The 4,998-nt window shown below is 31.2% G+C and overlaps 1 long non-coding RNA gene across 1 annotated transcript; it reads right to left on the reverse strand.

Annotated features, from left to right (window-relative positions):
* LOC107641951 lies at positions 2,697–4,218 on the reverse strand. The gene is made up of 2 exons (XR_001620540.2): positions 3,779–4,218; positions 2,697–3,250 (listed from the first exon to the last, which is right to left on the reverse strand). It is a non-coding gene; the product is annotated as an uncharacterized LOC107641951 (long non-coding RNA).

A 4,998-nucleotide genomic window follows, 5' to 3' on the forward strand; every position in this document is an offset into this window, starting at 1 on the left:
AGAATAGGATGGGGGAGGTATAATTTTCGAAAATTATTTTGAAAAGGAGTTAGTGATTTTCATGATGAACATCAAGACACAATTTTGAAAAATTTTAATGCAAGGAAAACATGCAAGACACCAAACTTAGAATTCTTTAATGCTTAGACACTAAGAATTCAAGAATGCATATGAAAAACAATAAAAGACACAAAACAAAAAATCATCAATATCAAACAAGAAGACTTACCAAGAACAACTTGAAGATCATGAAGAACACCATGAATGCATGAAATTTTCGAAAAATGCAAGATGCACATGCAAATGACACCAAACTTATGATATGACTCAAGACTCAAACAAGAAACACAAAAATATTTTTGATTTTTATGGTTTTATGAATTTTTTTGTATTTTCTTTTAATTTTTTTTTCGAAAATCATTTTGAAAAAGAAAAATAAGGATTCCAAAATTTTTAATATGAATTCCAGGAAACTTGCCATGTTAGTCTAAAGCTCCAATCTGAGGGTTAGACATGGCTTAATAGCCAGTCAAGCTTTAGCAGAACTTTACATTCAGTAGCCAATTTGCTAAGAAAGATAAAGAAGCTCTTCTCTTGAGTCCAAAAGAATTGAGACATGGCTTTACAGCCAGTCAGGCTTCAACATGCTTCATGAAACACTAGAATTCATTCTTAAAAATTTTGAAGAAAAATATATTTTTGAAAACATTTTTATTTTAAAACCCTCTTTTTTTTTTTGAAAACAAGTGAGAAAATTTTGAAATATTTTTGAAAAATTTTTGAAAAGAAAACAAAAAGAAAATTACCTAATCTGAGCAACAAGATGAACTGTCAGTTATCCAAACTCAAACAATCCCCGGCAACGGCGCCAAAAACTTGGTGCACGAAATTGTGATGTCCAGGCTCGAACAATCCCTGGCAACGTGAGCAACTTGGTACGCGTAATCGTGATTACACTTTAATTATGTAAAATTCATGGCTCTTTCTTTCCCTGGCAATGGCGCCAAGAACATGGTGCCAATACGTCACAACTTCGATACAACTAACCAGCAAGTGCACTGGGTCGTCCAAGTAATACCTTACGTGAGTAAGGGTCGAATCCCACGGAGATTGTTGGTATGAAGCAAGCTATGGTCACCTTGCAAATCTCAGTCAGGCAAATATAAATTGATAATGGTGTTTTCGAATAATAATTAATAAAATAGGGATAGAGGTACTTATGTAATTCATTGGTAGGAATTTCAGATAAGCGAATGGAGATGCTTTTCGTTCCTCGAACCTCTGCTTTCCTGCTATCTTCATCCAACCAGTCTTACTCCTTTCAGATGGCTACTTTCCAACGCAATTAGAAGCGCGCCATTTCGAGTTCTGTAGCTCCAGAAAATCCACTTTGAGTGCAGGGAGGTCAGATTCCAACAGCATCAGCAGTCCTTTTTCAACCTCTGAATCTGATTTCTGCTCAAGTCCCTCAATTTCAGCCAGAAAATACCTGAAATCACAGAAAAACACCCAAACTCATAGTAAAGTCCAGAAATGTGAATTTAACACAAAATCTATTAAAAACATCCCTAAAAGTAACTAGATCTTACTAAAAACATACTAAAAACAATGTCAAAAAGCGTATAAATTATCCGCTCATCAGGTTCGCTGCAGCTGAACCATTCTTTAGTGGAAGCGCTGCTTTTAGTTCACCTATAGTGGAGTTTAGTACTATCAAGGATATGCTCTTGGTTGGGTGCAAAAATGAGCACACTCTTTATCAAAATTCAAATTATGATAGAATTACTGGAAATATGCTAAAATAGTAGATAAAACTATAAATTCTTTAGTATACAATTTCATTAAATTGATGTAACCTACTAACCTACTTCAAGTCTACACTTCTATATGCAAGTATATCAATATCAGTACATGAAAAAAGATTCTAAAAAAATAACAAACTTAAAATAATTACCTCAACCAAATCAAGTTTGAGCCTCTTGATAGGATCCAATGTTTCAAACCTTGATATTATTGAATGATTCCCTTTATATACTCATACATTAGAGAAGAAGTTCATAAGTCAAGAAAAAACTTCCTGTGAATTTCATATTGTCATAAATAGTAAACGAGGATGATCGCTTTTAGTTCACCTATAGTGGAGTTTAGTACTATCAAGGATATGCTCTTGGTTGGGTGCAAAAATGAGCACACTCTTTATCAAAATTCAAATTATGATAGAATTACTGGAAATATGCTAAAATAGTAGATAAAACTATAAATTCTTTAGTATACAATTTCATTAAATTGATGTAACCTACTAACCTACTTCAAGTCTACACTTCTATATGCAAGTATATCAATATCAGTACATGAAAAAAGATTCTAAAAAAATAACAAACTTAAAATAATTACCTCAACCAAATCAAGTTTGAGCCTCTTGATAGGATCCAATGTTTCAAACCTTGATATTATTGAATGATTCCCTTTATATACTCATACATTAGAGAAGAAGTTCATAAGTCAAGAAAAAACTTCCTGTGAATTTCATATTGTCATAAATAGTAAACGAGGAACCAAATATCAGTGACCCCATGGATGTTTTATCAGTATTGTCAAGAGACAATGATCTCAGACTTCAAATTATAAAGAAAAGATAATGGAACATGGAGATATAGGATCAAATGGGAGGGAAAAATTCGAAAATCATAGCATCATAAAGAAAGATTAAATAGATTATAATAACAAATCAAATATAGGGGCCTTGCTATCATCAATGGTGTAACTCACTGAAAGTTTAATTACATAAAACAGGGCAGAAAGTTGGATCCAAGACAGAAGTACTTACATGCTAATTCTTAAAGGCTGATGAAGTCATAAACTAAATGAAGTATGAATAACATGTTTTTTTTTCTGCGTAACGAAAGCCTTATGTATGTCTCAAAAAGTTCTGACAAGACAACCTATTCATGAAACTAACGGAACACAATGATCATCATATACACAAGACTCAAAAGAATCAAAATTACCAAAATAGAAACTTCATATCATGAGAGAAAAGTGGCATTGTTTTTTGTATTCTAAAAAGTTTTTGTTTTTAAATTGATTACCCATCTTGGGTTGTTGAAGGTGAACATAAAATGTCATAACTCCATTGAACACTTCTTATTGCCACAGCTAACTTTGTACTCAAGTTCTTCTGCATCTTCTCATGCTTTGGACTCCAAGAAGAAGCCACGGCCTTAAAAGCAACTCAAGTAACCAGAAAAACCTGCATCTTCATGCAATGATTACATCCATTCAGGTGTCATGAAAAGGAATCAATAAAAGAAAAAAATAGTATTAGTATAAATAATACTTGAATGTATATTATTATCTAAATAATATTACTTAAAATACACTTGTATTTTTTGCTGTAAACCTAATCTCACCTTCTTTGGAGATTTGTGAGTGTAGAACTATTAAAAAACACGTGTATTTCTTATCAAAAAGTCTAGCACACATTTCAAAGAAAATTTCTTAATTTAAAGAAAATAATTAAAATTCACAAAGGTAAATCATTAAAACATCAGTATACATAATCCTTTAATTAAATTTACAATAATATTATCAACTAATTGTTTAATAATAAAAAATTTTAGAAATAACCGTTAAAAAAACAGAAGATTATAGTTGAAAGGTGTCTAGTTTAAAGAAGGAACGAAAGATCACATAAAACATACATCATTTGCATTGTTTTGAACTAACCAAAAGTCAACATATTTATATGAGATAAACATATGAATAAGAAGAAACTAACCAATCTGCATTAGGAGAACTAAAGGTATTAACATATAGCAAGTCACACTTTTTTGAAGTGGTAAAGGAAGCTTACCTGCCAAAATAGAATCTGCTTAGTGTGTGTTTGGATTACAGTTTACAAAGGGAAATTTGCATAAAATTGAATCAATGCAAAACAATTTAAATAAACCTTCACTATCAATTCAAGAAACAACTTATTTTTTTTACACACTTGTTCGAATTAAAATTCACAAAACTTCCTTCATTTTTGTACTATGTCCTTTTCCTATATATCGAGAATTGAAAAACAAAACCAAGTAACCAACTACTACTAACTACGTACAAACAAAATCATCTAGTATTGTTAAGTATATAGTATTTTTTATCATCAATACTAAAGATTTAAATTGGTATGTCCATTCTTAGTAGATGAAGATGATCTTTCAAGTAGATATATATATATATATATATATATTCAAATTGGTATGTCGATTCTTAGTAGATCCATGAATATCCACCACCTAAGCATAAGTGCATACCTCTAAAACATATTGTCATTCATAAAGCGAAACAACAAAGCTGCAAGACCAACAATAATGAGCTAGTGCAATATAACCATTATGAAAAACAAACCAACATTGCTCAATTTAAGCAATTAAGAATTGTCTACTGTGAATAGCTAAACTAATAAAATCAAACTAATTCCAAACAATTATGATCCAAGACAATGACTTCAGCAATAACCTCGAGCATTGAAAAATGCTTAAAAGAATTTACCTGAATGGGAGTAGCAAAAAATAAACTCACGCTATTAAAAGTGCTCTACTGGTGTTGCACCCAATTACACCGGATCCCTGTTTACCTCTTCCGTTCATCTTTCTTTCACTCACCAATCATATAAATCTTCATCTCACATTCTTTTATATCATGGAGTAATAATAAGAAAAGAAAAAAGAAAAAAGAGAGTGGGAGTGGGAGTAGGCCACAAGTTATTGTAACTACTCTCATTGACTAAATATCTTTTTTTGACAGAATAATTGAATATATTACTATTTATTATACAATATGACATCATTTCTCCTACCAAACCAAACCATCAAAATATAATTTTTCATGTGAGAACAAACTAAAAATCAGGAAAGAGTACTATTTGTTATAGCAAATGATGTGATTTCACCCACCAAACCACCAAAATCTAGTTTTCCACATGAGAGTCCACTGAAAATCAGAGAAGAAAAA

This window comes from Arachis ipaensis, chromosome B05, assembly GCF_000816755.2.
Source record: "Arachis ipaensis cultivar K30076 chromosome B05, Araip1.1, whole genome shotgun sequence".
Classification (NCBI taxonomy): Eukaryota; Viridiplantae; Streptophyta; class Magnoliopsida; order Fabales; family Fabaceae; genus Arachis; species Arachis ipaensis.